The sequence below is a fragment of the Capsicum annuum genome, chromosome 7 (genome assembly GCF_002878395.1).
Source record: "Capsicum annuum cultivar UCD-10X-F1 chromosome 7, UCD10Xv1.1, whole genome shotgun sequence".
Taxonomy (NCBI): domain Eukaryota; kingdom Viridiplantae; phylum Streptophyta; class Magnoliopsida; order Solanales; family Solanaceae; genus Capsicum; species Capsicum annuum.
Window position 1 is genome coordinate 196,536,350 of NC_061117.1, and position 20,588 is coordinate 196,556,937.

The 20,588-nt window shown below is 35.6% G+C and overlaps 1 long non-coding RNA gene and 1 pseudogene across 1 annotated transcript in view; both read right to left on the minus strand.

Moving 5' to 3' along the window:
• Positions 1-19,120, minus strand: part of LOC107878283 — a 28,944-nt gene extending 9,824 nt beyond the window's left edge. The window contains exons 1-2 of the long non-coding RNA XR_001676802.2: positions 18,824-19,120; positions 18,202-18,288 (exon numbers count right to left, since the gene is read on the minus strand). This is a non-coding gene — a long non-coding RNA (uncharacterized LOC107878283). The remainder of the gene's footprint in view (positions 1-18,201; positions 18,289-18,823) is intronic.
• On the minus strand, positions 5,989-16,563 carry LOC107878282 (annotated as a pseudogene).
• Positions 19,121-20,588: the final 1,468 nt, after the last annotated feature.

Genomic DNA, 20,588 nt, shown 5'->3' on the forward strand with positions numbered 1-20,588 from the left:
ATCCATAACAATAATATGTAGGTCATTGTGAACATAAAGGTAAAGCATGGATTCATCAATCTTGTCACAATTGACTCATAAAGAATAATTCTTAGTCTCTTAGGCATTTTAGCAACCACCTTGCATGCATAACTTGAGGCTTAGACATGAACATTAAAATAATTCATCATGGAAATATTTTTACTTCAAACACAAAAATTCCAACCACATGCTAACATAATTTCATTATATGTATTAAGGATTTCAACTTGGGAATCATACAACAACATAAACATGGATATGATTCAATTCATAACATGGAATTCAAAATTGATATTTCTGAAAGAGTTTCTTAAGGTTCATGGGTAAAAGGAACCCATGAATCAACACTTTACATACCTTAGATGGAAGTTTTCTTAAAGATTAACAGTGGAATATCCTGGATTAAAATCTTCAATTAAAAACCCTAAACTTGTTCTTGAGAGAATTTGAGAGAAACAACTATATTTTGGTGAAAACCTAGCTGAATCTCATGTTATAGGCTTATATAAGGGTGGGAAATTGACCTTTTTGCCCTTAAAGACACGAATATTTAATGACTAAAAGCTGGGCATCGACGCGATTGGCAACGCGATACCCAATATGTCGCGCCATGATCTAGCTAAGCCTTTGTAGTTTTGACTTTGGCAACCTGCAATAATGTTAACCAATACGATTGGCGATGCGGTGTGCCAAGATCGCATAGGTCCACTATTTTGGGGCACCAAATATGGTCTAAACGAGTGTTACAAAATCTAAAACTCATTCCAGAACACCTATCGACCTCTCTGATCATAAATCAACAAAAATATAGACCATTAAGGGACATAAAGGTCACAAAATGAGATTTCTAACTTTTGAAGGCAAAAATAAACTAAGTTTGGGAACTTAGCTAAAATTTTCTTAGTCTGAGACCCCTTGACATGCCTAAAAGGATGAATTAAGATTAGAAATTTTGTGGGGTCTTAAATATCTCCCCCTTGGTAACATTCGTCCTCGAATGAGACTAACTAAGATGGGAGAAAAGATAAGCTGAAGTATATACTGATTATGAACAACTGAAACATGAGTACATGATTGACATTACTAATTTATTATGATTCATACTGAGTATGCATATCTGATGCATGATTTCATGGTTGAGCTGATACATAGATATATGACTGAAAGTACTGATTCACTTGTTCATGCATATCTGATGCACGAATACATGACTGACATGATACATAAACACATGACTGAATATGCAATGGTAGTTGATACCAATTTTATAATGGAAATTTGAGCATGAAACTGAATACCAAGTTGTAACTGAAATTTGAACATGAAAATGAATAAGATTTAAGAAAAGTTATTACCTTGGGCTGAGTCTGAGTTTGCAGAAAAAAGGTGAGGGTACTTGGTACACATGTCTTTTTCTTCCCAAGTATCTCCCTCAATGGACTGATTCCGTCAAAGAACTTTTACTAGAGGAACTTCTTTGTTCATTGGTCTGCGAGTTCGGTAGTCAAGGATTTTGACTGGAACCTCTTCATAAAAGAGGTTGTTTGGAATTTCTATACCCTCTATAGGTACTACAACTTCTGGGTCACCTATGCACTTCTTAAGCAAGGAGACATGAAACAATGGATGGACTGAGGCTAGATCTGAAGGTAATTCAAGCTCATAATTTTGGGGAAAACTGAGACGATGCACAGGGCACCTATGAATTAAATCGTGATTGAATATCTTTGATCTGAAACTAAGGCATGATACATGAATTGAGCTGGACACACCTCTACCTAGTTGTTCCATCTCAGAATGGTTACATCCATGAGACTTCGATAGGGCCGCTAGATGAAAAGATGGGAGCTCACAATATATGAATTTGTCCATCTGACTGCCAAACTGAATTACTGGCTTTATGGACAAACTATTACTGAAACTTATAGCTAACTATACTTTCCACCTTAGTGAGCCACTTCACTTAAGACTACTGAAGATAACCATATGGGTGCTGAGCACCAACGCATAAATATACTAACTTATCTAATTAACCGTATGACTAATAGTTGAATACTAGGTATGTAAGACTGAACTGTGCTTAGTTTGAATGGCTGGACTAAAATTATGGATCATTATACATATGAGGTAAGGACTGACTAGGAAATGTAAGATAACTGAGCATGTATTTGTGAAAACTATATTATCTGAGAATGTAAGACCAAGTGCATAACATGATTCTAAAATATTCTATAAACTAAGGTACTGAGATATTGATAACTGAGTAACTAATAACTGTATGCTATGGTCGAGAAAATCTAAAATTAAACTAAGCTACTGATCTGATTACTGAATTGAAGCTAAGACTGATACTAGAACTAAGACTTATCGAAGACTGTAGCTAAGACTGTAACTGGGACTAGAGGCTAGTTTCGGATAGTTGAGGGTTAGACTGGTACTGAAGTACTGAATTTGAATGGCTAAGTAAATAATAGCTAAAAGCTCTGGTTTTGTAGGACTATCTGAGTCCTTTACTGAATATCGATTAATTGAACTAGTGTCATAACTGAGGCATGAGGAATAAAGCATTAACACCATGGATTCACTAAGGGGTCTAAAATGAGGGTATACGTGATATAATCTGAGTTTGGCTGATCATTAGGAGTGGATCATAAGTCATGAGGGTTGACAATACTGTAAAGCTTGACTTAAGTGCATGAGTCATGAGCTGCATGACCTAAGTGCGGGGTTTTCTGTGTTCATAGAACATGATTTATAACACTAAGTGAACTAGGATTCCTCATACTAGGAACTGGAAACATACACGATTCTATGGAAAGTGCATGAATGTTAGCTGTGTTCATGGAATTGAGACGTGAAGCATGCATAAGTATCATATTGACTGTAGTACAAAACTTTGCACTGAGATAGGAACGGATCGGGAATTACCTTCCCCTATTGAATTCCTACACATACTGGTATTACTACTAGAATCTAAAGGCCTGACATTTTTGAGATATCATAGTCGGACAGTTCCTGTATACCTGCCAGGCTATGATAGACTGACCCATTGAGGTGGAAATTGAGAAGGGTCCTATTAATATTTGATACGACCTTAAGATTGACTATTATGCACAGAGTTACAAAATAAAATAAGCTCATAGATCTGAAGATGCATAAATATGTAAATAAGATATTGATAACATACCATTGACTGCATTAGGAGAACTTTCCTGATCTTGTCGGGACTGAAGTGGATAGAGTCTACTTAGGCGTTGCCCACATGCGGCACTAGAAGTGGCACCCTGCTAATTCGGGCGACCAGACTAAGCTGAAGGAAAACTATACCGACTTCATGGACTGCGCTTAGGAAAATCTTAGACTTTGTGACCTGACTCGCTATATCCAAAACACATATCACTACTAGCTCTACACACACTCTTATGATTCTTACCACACTATTCACAAAGTGGATAAGTAAGACCCCTGCTCTCACTACCCTATTTTTTGAAGCCTGGTGCCTCCTTATGACTATTAATGTTGAACTTAGGTACTAGTATACTGGCTAGAGATGGAACTGGAATTAAGGATTTTAGGTGAAACGTAAAATGATTACCACCTTCTGACTTAGACTGAGCGAAGTTGAAATTACCTATTCTCGCTCTCTTATCCTATGCTTCCCCATCTTAATCTGCTGAGTATAAATCATATTCCTAGGGGGAATAACAGCCTGTAGATTACTCTGAGCTACTACTGAGTAAGATAAAGTAAGGGACTCGATTTTGAATTTGCCATGAAAGACATGCTCGTCCAGGGAATCTGCCTGAATAGGTGGAGGTGCTGATTGATTCCCAGTTATTCTTTCATTAGTCCTTTTGGGAGGCATGTTCTATAAACAAAAGAAAAAGGAAAATTAGACTGAGAGTTTAAGTTTGATCCTATGCTCACTGGCATGATATGAATACTAAAAGAAGGGAAATTGTTCCTAAAACATCTTATAGCCTCCTGTACATAAATGTCGCGTGCAACACACCTATGCACAAGACTCTACTAGATGTAGCTTTTCAGACTTCCTAGGACACTGTTGAACCTTAGGCTCTGATACCAAGTTTGTAATGCCCTAAATCTGATACCTGAAATGCTACACGGTGCTAGAGATCCCGAAGGACTACAAGCTAACCCATGACTGATATTTGTAATTGAGCACTGCATAATATACTATATAAATGCAGAATAAAAGGGCTAAAAGGCCATAAGGTTCAAATATCTGATAAAAAATAACATCTAGAAATACGGTATATTAATACCAAAACTAAAATAAATTGTATGAACATGCTAGTTTGAAAGCCTCTAAACTATCTGAAAACTGTGGAGTTGATGGGACATGTCCCCAACTAACTCCGTCTACTAAAACTGAAATAATGAATTGATGAACTAATCATGGTATCCTTGAATGATGAGGACTCACTATAAATCTACTACTGCTGGCTGAATCTAAAGATGTGTGATCAGGAACTTGAGTGTATGAACATATGGTACAAAACACCTTAGCACAAAAGAAAAGTATGCATCAATATGTCTGAATGTACATATGCATCAGTACGTCTGAATGTACATATGCGTCAGTACGTCTGAATATACTGGTATACAAAGTAAGGTTGGTTGAATGCATGGGGTTCATATGCATAAACAATACTAACTGACTCAATAACATGAACGTGAGAATACATGCATGAATACATAAATATAATTGAGATCGTGATAATATTGAATACTGAGTCTGAATACTAATAACATAAGTTTTGTATAACTGATATACTGTTAACTGAGTGACTGAATCTGACAGTCCTAATTCTGATGGAACTAGCTGAGTTTCGTACTGAACTAGGTGACTGCATCTGACAGTCCAGAATCTGAAGAACTATCTGAGTTCCTTTACTGAGACTAAAACTAAGACTATGGGAAGTAGTTATCTAACCGACGTGCCCCTTTTCTATATAGTGTTGGGGTCCAATCTGTAACCCTAATTAGAAGGGTTTCAATACTGTACCACTAGTAAGGACAAGCTGTGAATGACCCTCATCTAGCGGTGTCCCCAAAGGAGAATGGTATGACCCTGAACTAGAAGTGTTAATCCACCTCATCAACCCTCAACTATTAGTGTTGATGTCTCAACCTATGCTGGCTACATAGTTCGGGAATGCAAAGATTACTTCTAAGGGTCATACCCTCTACTGTCAGCGTGTGCCCTCATTCTTAGGTTCGCTCGGTGCTGAATCCTACTCCCAACTGAATAGACACTAAACTAATTATACTGAGATAAACTGGACTGAGTTCACTGAGTTCCATGGACTGACGGAATGTTATTGAATTCTGTTAACTGACTGAGTTCATGAGATTACTGAGTTTTCCTGAGTCGTGTAACTGACTGAATTCTACTGAGTTTTGAAACTGACTGAGAATACTACTGATCATGGCATGACTCAGATTATCTTGAAACTGACATTGGCTCTAGGCAAACAGTTAAATTGCCAGGTACAAGTACCCCTAGGACTCAATAGCATGATATTGACAAGACATGACACTTTTTGAATACATGACCATAGCCAACAATTCAAACGTTGGGGATTTTCATGAAGTATTTGTATGTCATAAGCTTACGCATGAATAGGAATACATATAAACATGTCATAATTTCATAAGTCTAATCTCATGAGCATTCCACCAAACCATTACAATGTATAACAATAAAATGGAGGTCATTGTGAACATAAGGGTAAAGCATGGATTCATTAATTTGGTCACAATTGACTCATAAAGCATAATTCTTAGTCTCTTAGGCATTTTAGCAACCGCCTTGCATGCATAACTTGAGGCTTAGACATGAACATTAAAATAATACATCATGGCAATATTTTTCACTTCAAATACAAGAATTCCAACCACATGCTAAAATAATTTCATTATATGTATTAAAGATTTCAACTTGGTAATCATACAACAACATAAACATGGATATGATTCAATTCATAACATGGAATTCGAAATTTATATTTCTGAAAGGGTTTCTTGAGTTCATGGTTGAAAGGAACCAAAGAATCAAAACTTTACATACCTTAGATGGAAATTATCTTAAAGATTAATGGTGGAATTTCCTGGATTAGAACCTTCAATTGAAAACCCTACACTTATTCTTGAGGGAATTTGAGAGAAACAACTATATTTTGGTGAAAATATAGAAGAATCTCGTGTTATAGGTTTATATAGGGGTGGGAAATTGACCCTTTTACCCTTAAAGATGTAGACATTTAGTGACTGAAAACTGGGCACCGACACAATTGGAAACGCGGCACGTCAATTACATCAACGCGATACCCGACACGTCGCGCCATGATCGCGCTAAGCCTCAGTAGTTTTGACTCTAGCAACCTTCAACAATGTTAACAAACATGATAGGCGATGCGGCGCGTCAAGATCACATTGGTCCACTATTTTGGGACACTAAACGTGGTCTAAACGAGTTCCAAAAAATCTAAAACTTGGTCGAGAACACCTATCGACCTCTCTGATAATTAATCAACAAAAATATGAACCATTAAAGGACATTAAGGTCACAAAATTAGATTGCCAACTTTTGAAGGCCAAAAATAAAATAAATCTGGAACTTAGCTAGAATTTTCTAAGTATAAGACCCCTTGAGAAGCCTAAAAGGATAAATTAATCTTAGAAATTTTGCGGGGTCTTACAAAAAGTTAACTCAAGTTTCTCATTTTCTTTATAACTAAAAATCTCTAATTTTTTACCTGTGAAAATCAAAAAAATTGATAAAGAACTCAAAGTTGTTATCGTCGGAGAATGTTGTCACATCAACTGACGGTTAAAAGTCAAAAGGGTTCGGACAAAAACTCAAAACTATTTTTCGCCAAAGATTAAAGTTGCAGAAGATTGAAGGGAGAAATTTGGAAAGTTATTGGTTAGGAGAAGTTAGAGAGAGAAACAATTGAGAGAAAGATAGAAGAGATGATTGATTTACAGAGAGAGAAGTTTTATGGGTGTGGGTTGATTGATATTTTTGAAAAGATTAGAAAGTTTTGAAAATATTAATCAAGATCACAATTAACCTAATCAAATTTCTTAATTATGTTTGACCCTTTAAGTTGGTCAATGTCACCAATCCTTCATTCAAGACTTAATTGTTCAGTTTTCTCAGGTCTCTTCATTTGTGTCAGAAGAAGGGAAACAAAGATTGAAAAATAAGTTGAAATAGTAAAAATGATACAGCTGTAAATTGCTACAAAAAGACTGCAGTGAAAAAAGGAAAAGCTGAAACTTTTATTGAGTGTTTTCAATTTTTCTGGATGGTTACAAATGCACAATGTGCCTCCTATTTATACTAGTGTATGGATCATTCTAGATATACTTCTAGATACATCTAAAATAAAAATCTAGTGATCCTTGTCTTCTACTACTCTAGAATATCTAGATAACTCTACAAGATATTTATTCAAAATACTACACTAGGATATTCTAGAATAACCTATAACAAAAAATATCTAATATCTAGGAGTTTCTACGACAAAAAATATCTTCTAACTAGGAGTTTCGAGATAAATCTTAATTTCCTAACACCCCTTCTTAAGTTTTTTCATTGAAACTCCCTGCAACGACCTTTGAAACTCAAACTTGTTTGTGGGAAGAGCCTTCGTTAGAGTATCGGCTTGTTGTTCTTCACTTCTGCAATGCACTAGCTTAACTTCGCCATTCTTCTCGGCATCTCGCAAAGCATGAAATCTGATGTTGATATACTTCATCCTTCCATGTTGCATTGGATTTTCATCCATAGCAATGGCTAATTAATTAACCACATAGATCACTGTTGTTTCTTGTTGCAAAAGATCCAATTCAAACAAGATTTTCCTCAACCAAATTCCTTAATTTATAGCAAATACAGCAGCCACATACTCGGCTTCAGCTGAAAATTGAGCTACGATATCCTGCTTCTTTGTGCTCCAAGAAAAAATGCCTGAACCAAATGAAAAAGATTAACCAGATGTGCTTTTATAATCGTCCAAACATCCACCCCAATCACTATCTGAATAGCCAAAAAAAACTCCATTCTCCACACTTCGGTACCAAATGCCATAATTAGTTATCCCTTTAATATACCTCAAGACCCTTTTAGCAGCTCCAAGATGCTTGGTGCTAGGACATTGCATATATCAGGACAGTAGACTAGTTGCAAACATCACATCTGGCATGGTAGCAGTCAGATACAACAAGCTTCCAATAAAGCTCTTATAAAGTTCTGAATCTGCCCGCTCTTCTCCATCATCCTTCATTAACTTTTATTCACAACAGGTTTGCACTTATCAAGCTTGAACCATTTTAAGAGATTCAGGGCATACCTCTTTTGGGATAAGAAAATTTCTTCAGAAGATTGAGAAATTTCCATTCCCAGGAAGAACTTCATCTCCCCTAGATCAGACATTTCAAAAACTTTTAGCATCACATTTTTTACTTCTTGAACAGTAAGAGAATCTTCATATATGATCATCAAATCATCAACATAAACAGATATCACAATTAACTTCCTATTATCTTACCTTTTGAAGTATAAAGTAGGATCATTTAGGCTTCGGTTGAAGCCTTGAGATAGCAAATGAGTATCCAGACTACTATACTAAGCTCTCAGAGCTTGTTTAAGGCCATAGAGAGCCTTTTTAAGCTTATACACCTTGCCTTCTTCGCCTACAACTATAAAACCTTCAGGTTGTTCAACATAAATATCTTCTTCAAGAAAACTATTTAGAAATGCTGATTTGACATCTCAATGGTAAATTTTTCACTTGTATTGTACTACAAGAGTGACTAGAAATCTTAATATTTTATGCCTCGTAACAAAAGAAAACGTATCTCCAAAGTCCACTTCAGGCTGCTGGGAATAACATTTAACTACGAGTCTAGCTTTATGTTTGAATATGGGGCCATCTGGATTGAACTTCATTCTATAGACCCATTTAACACTAATGACGTTCTTTTGGTCGGCTCTATCAACCAGCTCCCAAGTATCATTTTTATTAATCAAGGCAAGCTCCTCCTCCATTGTAAAAATCCAAGCTTTATGACCCGCTGCTTCTTCAAAGGAAGATGGTTCGATAAGAGCAAAATTGCATTACTCATAAACTTCAGCTAGTGATCTGGTCTTCAAAACTGGAGAATCAGTTGTCAATTTAACATTTGAAAGGTGTCCTGCTCCAGCAATAGGACTGTAAAAAATATCACTTGTCTGCGGATTTTGGCTGTAACTGAAGTACTCCCATCTTAGTTCTTTACAACAATATCTTGATCCCAATCATAATGGCTAGACTCATCCACCGTAAGATCTCTACTGATAAGCACCTTCTTCGTACGAACATTATATACTTTGTACCCTTTTGCAGCTGTGCTATAGCCCAACAAAATGAGAATTCTACCTTATTATCCAATTTGCATCTTTTAGCATCTGGAACATGTGCATAGCAGAGTGAACCAAAGACTTTTGAGTGTCTCGCAGATGGCTTTATACCTTTCTATGCTTCAAATGGCGTTGTGTCTTGGAGTGATCTAGTTGGTAATCTGTTCAGCAAATAGACGACAATATTGACTGCCTCAGCCCAAAAATATTTAGGCATCTTCTTTTCTGGCAACATGCATCTCGCCATCTCCATCACTATTCTGTTCTTCCTCTCAGAAACCCCGTTCTATTCTGGAGTGTAGATAATAGTGAATTTTTGTTGAATACCCATATATTTACAATACTTGCCGAACTGATGTGAAGTATATTCAGTTCCATTATCTGACCTGATATACTTCAACCGACAGAAACTCTCCCTTTCTACCATAGTCTTGAATTCTTTAAAAATAAAGAACACCTGAACTTTGCTACTTAGAAAATAGACCCATGTCATTCAAGTTAGATCATCTAAAAAGAGAATAAAATATTTATTCCCACTCAAATAAATCATCCTCATTGGTCCACATATATCTATATGAACCAACTCTAGCTTTTTCTTCGCCCTTCAAAGATCCTTTAGGAAAAGATCGTCTATGTAATTTACCAAATTGACATGACTCACAAATATCTCGACAAATGTCAATTTTGGGTACATCAAGCACCATACCCTTGGATCTCATATACACCAATGAACAAAGGTTGTAATGACCAAATCTTTTGTGCCAAAGCCAAGTATCACTCATTTCAACATTGAAAGAGCAACTTTCAGTAGAATAGCATGAAATTGGAAAGAAATTACCAATCATGCTAATTTTAGCTACTTCACAACCTTTAGGATCATAAATGACACATTTTTTATCCTTAAAAGTAAGTGAATAATTATTGTGAAGCAACTGAGCAATACTTAACAAGTTTTGAGTTAGGCTTGGCACATAAAGAACATCGTTTATGATTTTGATACCTTCGTTCGTAGGGAATTTTACTGATCCTCTTCCTTGAGCTTGCATCAGTGCACCATCTCCAACCTTTACTTTGGTCCTATCAGACCTGCCCAGGCTAACAAATAGATTTTCATCAATCGCTATGTGCCTTGTGTACGCACTATCGATATACCAATTATATAGATCAATATGTGATATGTGCGAAGCCATGAATACCTCCTCCTTTATTTTTTTTCAACTTGGTGATCTTCCACAAAATTTACACGTTGGGAAGATTGACCACTTTGAGTTTGATTTTGCTGGCAATACTTCTCAATGTACCCATATTTTTTGCAGTATCTGCATTGAATATGAGACCTCTTGGACTTCTGCCAACAATTCTTCTCCCAAGTGGTTTGTCTTCTTACAAATAACACAAGATGGAAATTTTTCTCTCCTCGAAGATTTACCTTGGTATCCACCAGATTTCACCTCTTCAGAGTGGTCTGAAGAGACTTTTCTGCCTTTCTTTTGTTGCTTAAATTTATGCCTTACTTGAAAGGTATCTTTGACTGTCCCTTCACTACTCAAAGTTACCCATTGCTCTTGAATTTGTAATTTATAGATCAGCTCAACTATTGAAAGAGTAGTCCAGAAGACTAACCACGATCTTCTCAACAACCTTCTGATCTGAAAAGTTTTCACCAAGTGTCCTTATTTGGTTCACAATATCGATCAGTTTGGAAGAGTATTCTTTTACACTATCCGAAGCCTTCATCTTCAAGAGCTTAAACTCCCTCTTCAAAGCTAAGACCTTAACGGACTTAACTCTATTGTTGCCTTCAAACTCTTCCTTTAGCTTATCCCGAGCTTCTTTGGCTGTCTCACAAACCATAATCCTTGTAAACATCACTTCCATTTATGGTTTGAATGTATGCAAGTGAGAGCTATTGGAGATCTAGTCACCAACTCATCATGCTTTTTGATATCATTGAAAGTTGGGTTGTCTCTTAATGGCTGGACAGTAGGTTCTCCTCTATCAACAACATCCCACAAGTTGAAAGCCTTCAAATAAGCCTTCAGTTTAATGGCCCAAATATGATAATTCTCCCCCAAGAAAATCGGAGGACCCGTTGTTGGTTGATTGTCTGGTTCCATGTTTTTTAGCAACGAGATCCAAGAAAAGGGAGCTAAAACTTAGATGATCCAATCAACAAAAAATAAATTCAGATCCTGTAAGAAATGGGCTTTGATACCATGTCAGAATAAGGAAAAGAAAGATTGAAAAACAAGTTGAAACAGTGAAAATGATGCAGCTGTAAATTGCTACAAAAAAAACTACAGTGAAAAAAAGAGAAGCTGAAACTTTTATTGAGTGTTTTCAATTTTTTTGGATGGTTACAAATGCACAATGTTCCTCCTATTTATACTAGTGTATGGATCATTCTAGATATCCTTCTAGATACATCTATAAGAAAAATCTAATGATCCTTTTCTAGAATATCTAGATAAATCTACAAGATATTTATTCAAGATACTACACTAGGATATTCTAGAAGAACCTATTCCAAAAAAAAAATCTAATATCTAGGAGTTTCTACTACAAAAAATATCTTCTAACTAAGAGTTTCTAGATAAATCTTAATTTCCTAACAATTTGTAATTAGGAAGGAAAAATCCCCTCTTTTTCAAATTACATAACCAAACACACAAAATATTCCTTCTCTCCTTTGACCAACTTCTCTTCATCTTCATAAAACACAAAATCACATTACACACAAAACTAATAATGGCTAATTCTTGTTGCCATGTGCTATTTTCTTACTCCTCTCTATACTCCTCGCATACACAGCAATAACCCCCACAATGCACTCTAAATGAACCAAGAACAATCACTCAAACTCATCTCATTATTTCAACAAACACAAACTCACCATCAACGTTTCTAAAGCTCTTCGAAATCACGGATTCAATATCTTAGCTACTCTTCTCCAAATCTCTCTAAAGATTTTCCTTTCCACTCCTCGTTCCACCATTTTCTCCATCCAAGATTCCACTATTTCTAACCTCTATGTCCCTTCTTGGGCAATGAAGCAGCTCTTGTTGTACCGTACTTCCCCTACGAAAATCGCTTTTTAAGAACTGATGAAAATGTCCTATGGTAGTTGTGTAACAACCATTTTGTTGCGAAAAAAGATTGTCATAACGAAATTTGATGGAAAACATAGGGTTGTTCAGATCATACCCATTACTATACATGTGCCGGCCTTTTGTAATTTAAATAGTTGGGTGGACGGTTGTTTAGGTTAATTCACCAAGGTAGGGACGGGAGCAGAAACATAAGCTTCATAATTCACATTCATATAAATCAGCAAGCAATACAAATTGTTACCTGTCCATTGCATAAAAATTATATTCGAATAAAGACTCAACAAACAGGGAACTGATATTCAAACCCCTCCCCCCCTAAAAAAAAAAAAAAAGAAAAAGAAATACAAAATTGTGAACTGACACTGAAGATTGGGAATCCTATAGTTTCAGTAGATGACTCCAAATTCTCCTTCATTGCCTCTGTTACATGAAATCACGTCTTGTTCTTCCTATTTTTCCTGCTCTTCCTCTGTCGTTCTCCAATATCCTAAACACTCAACGTTATATGGGAAATTTATCAGCGAATTGCAATGGCTGACTTCTAAGTATTTGAGGGTTGGCATTGCAGTTTGGAATATTTCCCATGTTTCACCGAGCCTTGGCAGGAATTTCAAGCATAGTCCTTCGACATTCCAGCTACCCTCGTTGTCTCCCCACAAATTTTCGCTCATGTGACTAAGCACTCTTGAGTCTTTGATGCAAAGGTACTGTAGTTGGGGAAGTGAAATGGGGTTTGTCCATGCTGGTGTGGTTTCTCCAAGAAAGTGCTTTAGATATAATTCTTCAATGCGCGTTGGTGGTTACATGTTATCCAGTTTCCTTATGATGTCCTTGTTTTTACTGTCCCCTAGGTTGATTGATAGCACCCTTAGTAGTTGAAGTTGTTTCATTGTAGCTAAGTCCTTCTCCTCTATTATGCTTTCATCCATTATGTCTAATTGCAGTACTGAAGTTGAGTCAGTGCCATGACCTGATTAAGGCGACAAGCTTCCATTGTTGCTGGACTCGGTATCTCGAATCCATATAGCTCTTCAAGATTGGAAAGCCTAGAGAGACCTTGTGGTAAGCATGAAAAAGATGGACAACCTCTAACATCAAGAATTGCCAATCTTGAAAGTGTTGTGATTGATGTTGGTAGCCTTTTCAGTTCCTTGCATTCTCTAAGGACCAGTATTTGGAGGCCCCATAAATTCCTCACAGAGTTTGGAATTTCTTCCAGGTTTGCAACATCTCTAAGGTTTAAATACGCTAGTCGCTTTAGTGATGTGATCCATAACCATAAATTATGTAAACAGATGTTGTCTAGCTTGACACATGACAAGTCCAAAACCCTAAGAGTCTTGATTTCAGCTAGAGCAATTTTCCTGTTAAAGCCAATGGACTTTGTTTTAGTGAGAAAAAGTACTCTTAGCTTTGAATTCCTAGCCAAGGGCTGGAAAGCTGTGTCCTTATTGACCCCCAAGTGCCTAGAGTTACTGGTGGCTATGGGCCTGCCTCTTTTAAAGCTACAAAACTTCTCGTCTTCTGTGACTAGAATTTTCATGTCCCTAACCATGTCATACATCTTGCAACTGTAAACTTTGCCATCAAAGTTTCTTCTTTGGATAGCTTTAACCAAGCACCTACTTACCAGTTCAGACAAATAATTATAAGCTACATTTGTCGCAGTTTCTGTGTCATCGCCATAAGCTAATCCTTCCCCTACCCACCAACGAACCAATTGTTCCGCCTCAATTTCATGGTTGCCTGGATAGATTAAGAAGAACAATATACACTATTTTAGATGAGAAGGAAGCTCGTCATAACTTAGCTGCAAAGAAGCCTCAATTACAGAGATATTGCTTTCACAATCCTATATCAATTTCTCTTAAAAATTTTCATATATCCTTATCCACTCCACGAGTAAATGTGACTTTGATGATAACATCCCACCTGTAGTCTTGATGGCTAGAGGAATACCATGACATTTGCGCACGATCTCCTTTCCAACTTTTTCCAGTTGAGCATTGCACTTCCCTCTAGTTGTAATAAATGCAAATTTGCAAAACAACAACCAACTCTCTTCATCATCAAGCAATCCTGGTCGATGAATTCTTAATTTTCTGGCTCCCATCCTCTTGACGACATCCTCCTTTCTTGATGTGATTATAATACAACTATAAACTTAGCTAATCCATTTGAGATCCTATCCCACCATCCATCAGCAATACTTCATACATCATCCATGACTACCAGGTATGACTTATGTGAAAGCGCTTCATGAATTCTGTTTAGCAAGTCCCCTTTGTCAGTTCCACTATCATCTGCTCTCAGCTATCTCAAAATTCTCTTCATGATGTCAATCTCATCATAAGTTTGAGATATTGAAACCCAAACTTTCTTTTCAAAACTCATTTTCACTTGTACGTCATTGTAGATCTTTTGCACGATTGTGGTTTTACCCAAACCACCCATCCCTACAATGCCAACGCGATGTAGTGACTTGCTGTGAGATGGGATCCATTCTTTGATTCTTCTTTTATCTTTATAAAACCCCAAAATTTTAGATTCATCAATAATGTCTGAGGACCATCTAGTCGGTCTGTTGCTGCTATGGTCACTTCTTGATTGTTCAGTTATTGGGCCAACAAAGGTCCTCAGCATCTGATGCATTTTCACTATCTTCTTGTTGAGTTCTGTCAGTTTACTTCCAGTGTTGTATCTGTAAGAAATCTCCCTCGGAGACGGAAATATAAAAGAAGGATTCCCTTTCATCCTCAGATAGTCTTCACGAATTTGGCAATCTGTGATCACATTATCTGTTTCATAAATTAGTTCATTAAGTGCAGATAGGATTGACTTGATAAACTCATTGTTTTCTTTCATCCTGTTTGCTTTGTGATATACAAACACATGAGACTCAGCTCTCTCTTCATCTCCATAAACTTACTTTCAAATTGAATAGCATATTTAGCATGCATATTCACTTGTTTGGACAAGTCTACGATGAGGTTAGTGTAGACATTGAAATTTTGTGGACTCTACAAAAAGAGTTCAATTTTGGTTAGAGTGCTTGCGGCTACTTTACCCTAAATCTAGTTTGATGGCTACTCAACCTAAACCCTAAATTACGCCTATATAAAGGGAGCAAATATTCCTTTAAATAGGCATATCCAGTATCCAACAAATTCATATGAATAATCTTCAAAGTCCCAATAAATTCATGGAATATTTATAGATCAAAACCCTTTCTTCTTGATAATCAAATATATCAAAAAGAAAAAACCTCCCTACCTGGAGATCAAATCCAAATGTTCCTACATTCGAGAAACACGCCACTAATGGCCCTCGAATTACGGAGAAATTCATATCCAAATCTTCATACATTTGAGAAATATGCTACTGACGGCCCTCAAATTACAGAGAAAATCAAAAGAGAAGAATCAAAGGAGGAACAGATTTGTAACCCCATCGTTTATCAATAAAATTGTTGTTTCTTCATATTTTTATTTGTGGTTGAAGTTTATTTTCCGTGAATTAAATTATGTTGGAAACAAATTGGCACGCCTAGTGGGACCAAATCTACCCTTCATCTCTTTTCTCACAAATCAACTATTCAAATCTGTAGCCGCAAGATCGTAAAGATGGAAGCGGTACTCGTCTTTTAGTTTCATCAAGTCTACACTCCGACGTAGGGGGAATTTGTAGGCATTGAAATTTTGTTGGCTCTACAAAAAGAGTTTAATTTTGGTTAGAGTTCTTAGGGGCTACTTTACCCTAAATCTAGCTTGATGGCTACTCAACCTAAACCATAAATTACTCCTATATATAAAGGGGCAAATATCCCTTTAAAGAAGCATCTTCAGTATCCCACAAATTCACGAGATATCCACAAAGAGATCAACGCTCTGAAAAGTCCCAATAAATTCATGGGATATTCATAAAGATCAAAACTCTCTCTTCTTGATAATCAAATACATCAAGAAGACGAACCCTTCTTTCATGGAGATCAAATCCAAATGTTCCTACGTTCGAGAAATATTCCACTAATGGCCCTCGAATTACGGAGAAATTCATATTCAAATCTTCATACATTCGAGAAATATGCTACTGACGGTCCTCGAATTGAAAATCAAGAGAGAAGAATCAAGGGAGGAACAAATTTGTACCCCCATCGTTTATCAATAAAACTGTTGTTTTTTCATATTTTTATTTGTGATTGAAGTTTATTTTCCATGAATTAAATTATGTTGGAAACAGTTAGCTACAGTACTTGTGATTCTGTCTCCCATATCTCAGCTGCAAATTTATCAAAATTGAAAATGTAATTAGTCCTCGTAGACACTAAAGGAAGCTGAAAATAAGAGTCCTGCTCAAAGGTAATTAAATGTTTTTCTCTTTTTGGTATTAGTCATCTGATTGGTAATTACTTCATCCACAGATAATTATTTGCTGCCATGTTAGATAATGTTAGAAGAGAGTTTATAGTTGTATAGTAATGGTCTTTCATGTAAATGGTCCTGTAGCCACCACTCAATTTTCTCTAGATTCATTCACTAGCTTGATTAAATTCTTCCGTATTATGTCAAACTATTGTATATCCCCTCCAAGTGTTGCAAAGTGTTTAATTACTGGAAATGTCCAAGTCTAAGGTCAATTCTTGATGTAAGAGTTGTATAAAATTTGAAAATCTAAGGAAGCTATTCTGAAGCTTTTAGTAAGTTATATGAAATGAATGATATGGTTATAGTTATCAATAAAATGATGCATGATATGTCACTTGAGACAATTGCATATGTTAACAGATGTTTTTAGCAGATTCCAGATTTCACTTTTTCTGATAGACAACACAACAGCAACAACAACAACATACCTAGTATAATCTCACAAAGTGGGGTCTAGGAAGGGTAGATTGTATGCAAACCTTATCTCTACCTCAGAGATAGAGAGGTCGTTTCCGATAGACCCACAGCTCAACGAAAAGTAGTCAAGAATAAAAGTAACAAAAATGTTAGACACATGGGTGAAATATTAGAAGGTTTCTGCATCAAAGTTTAGCAAGACTGATACTGGAATTATGCATGCTGGGTGTTGATTTCTTATACGGTAACCCAGTTAATAGTTATCATCTCAAAAAATCACATTTCATCTTTATTTCAATTTCCTTTTAGTAGAAAGTGACTTTTTATTATAATAACTATTACTTGAGTGACCATCTGAGAAATCAACTCTGCATGCTGATTACATTGTAACAGAACTGAACACGTTTAGGTAGCAAGGGAATGTCGAGGAAACTAAATCAAATTATCACAAAGATTCTCTATTGATGTAACTTGAAGAAAACATAGAAAAGGTCTGCTAGTGAGATAATATAACATGCGAAATTTCTTAGAAATAAACTCCTTGATAAGAACTTTTTCGAAAAAGAAAAGAAATTTCTTTTCGGGGAACCAGATCAAAGCCCTTGATTTTTTTTCGAAAATCAGGGGAAATGAAATTTCTTCATCAAGAAATAAACTCCATCTTTTCAATTTGTTTGTCTTACTTTCATTTCCTATCAATTTCTAAAGAACCTTTTTTTAAAGTCTTTAATTAGACAAACTAATTAAAGTGGACTGAGTATATTGTAACTTTTCAAGATGAGTCGAGATTTCTTACCTCACTCTTAGTTGATATTCTGATAACAATTTTGATCAAAGGACTTAGAAATCCAGCAGTCTCTCCCCCTATAAAGCTCTTCAACGCCTAATAACATGAAAAACTAAGTAGATGAATGTATAACCCTTTAGAGGAACTAAGTATATGACAATTAAAAGAAAAAAGAAAAACTAGAACATGTTTTACATCTACTATTGGCATATATAAATATCGTATCATAACTTTTTTTAACAGTTACTATGATTTAATTACATTAGAGTACGAAGTATGACATGTTTAACAATAGCAACAACATATCCAGTATAATTTCACAAGTAGGATCTGCGGAGGGATGTGTGCATAGGTTTATCCCTACCTTGTGAAGGTACATAGAGAGTGACCGTTTCCGATTGACTCTCGGCTTGAGTAAGCATATCTAAAATCAAGTATGTAAACCAAATACAGTAGCGAATAAGTCATATTGAGAACAAATAAGAAAAGAACAAGTAGTGATAACCAGTAACACGAAAATTGAAATAAAGGAAATGACTGGTGCTACTAAAATTGAAGGAAAATGTGGCACGTTAAACAGCAACATTAAAACAATGAAGTATAGTATAAGAACGGATAAAAGGATATTTACCTTAAACTAGTGATTACAAGTCTAAAATAATTCAGAAGAAAAAGAAAGGTTTTGCTTCTTCAAACTTGGGACGTGCCTATATATGTGAAAGGATTTAAAACCAAATCACTACAAAAATGAGCAAGGTCCCTTTTCTCCTTTAATTTATCAAAAATGATAACTAGAAGGTAGGAGATTCCATTTTGGTTGTGGTTATTATCAATGCTATTTTAATTATACGACCTTTTTTTTCAAAAGAGATGAGTAAGTAAATAAAACACGAGAGATTTTTGTAGGATCATTTCTTATTCACAATTTAAGGAGTCATAGGAAATTATTTTCTTTAATTAGTGTTGAGACAACTAGAAATTTCTCCATATGTTTAAGATTTGTCTTATTTGCATTTCCTTTCTATTTGCCACATTCTGTGTTTCTTTTGAGGTGAGGTTATATAGAAAATAACCTTTCTACCTGATGGATTTTATCCTTCGCAGATTTTACTTATGAAATTATATTAAATATATTATTGTTGCTAAATCAAAATTGCTCACTGTGAGGTTATAAATTTGAGCCACTAAGTTTTTGCGTAGGATAAGCTACCTCCGTAAGATCTCTTAATGTGAGTCCCTTTTCATAATCTTATGTAAAAGGCATAATATATAAGCATGTTCTTTAACTTGGCTCGGTTGACATCTATGCCCTCTAACTTTGAGTATTTATAAGTAGATACTTAAACTAGTATAAAGTTGAACAACTAGATGTCTGCGTATTACATGGCAATCTCATGAGAATTGCCACGTAGATGCCACCTAAGACGTCTGTGTCTACTTGTTCAGTTTTATACAAGTTTAAGTGTCTACTTATGCAGATTCAAAATTCGAGGATGTAAATATCAGCTTATGCCAAATTAAAGGGTACAATTATGTATTATGCCTATATAAAATGACCAATAATTGAGATTTAGTGGTAAAAATATAAGAAACAAACATTTGCTTGGGTTAAATGAACGTTTCATGCAAAGCCTAGTCATGAATGGCCCATGGCAGCAAAATAGGAGGCCCTCCATGGAATTTTTCATTATTCTGTAATTGCTTGTAGTGTTTATGATTATTCAATATTGAAAACTAGTCTATTTAATATGGCATTAGGCCTTAGCGTTATGGAAATGAACACTGTAGTAGAATTGACACGAGTGGTCCTTAATAAAAATATTAAGGTGAGATATTTTTATCTTTATTTTATTGGAGCTGTGCAATAATAGTACAAAATACAAAAGTGAAATGTAACATTGGAAATTTGTTCCTTTTAGAAAAGTGTTAAAGTTTGTTCTCAATGAGTTTATTTATTTATAAATAAAAACCAAGACCAAGACTTCAAATAATATCAGGGTCATCTTTCTCAAAGTCAAGTGTTGAAAGACTAGCTAATGCAGTTTTTATTGTAGAAAAATAATGGAGGATTCCTGTGGAACTTAAGCTTTCCTATTGGAGTGTGTGTCACATTTTTTTTTTATTAAAAAGATGAATTTCAAGTTTGAAATGGGTTTTATTATTAAGTGACAAAAGAAACTAATTTATTTCGAAAAAGACTTTTAACAATCAAAATTTAGAGTCACCACTTGGCATAATCTGGTGTGTCAAGTCACCTTTGAAAATCCTTGTTCAAAATAATTTCTGACTCTTTCAAAACCGGTCTACGAACAGAGATTTCGGTTAAGAAATTCTGCTGATCGAGGCGAAGGTGTTGGGTACCCCTCTGTTCCGTAGTTCGACCACGGTCGCTTCGT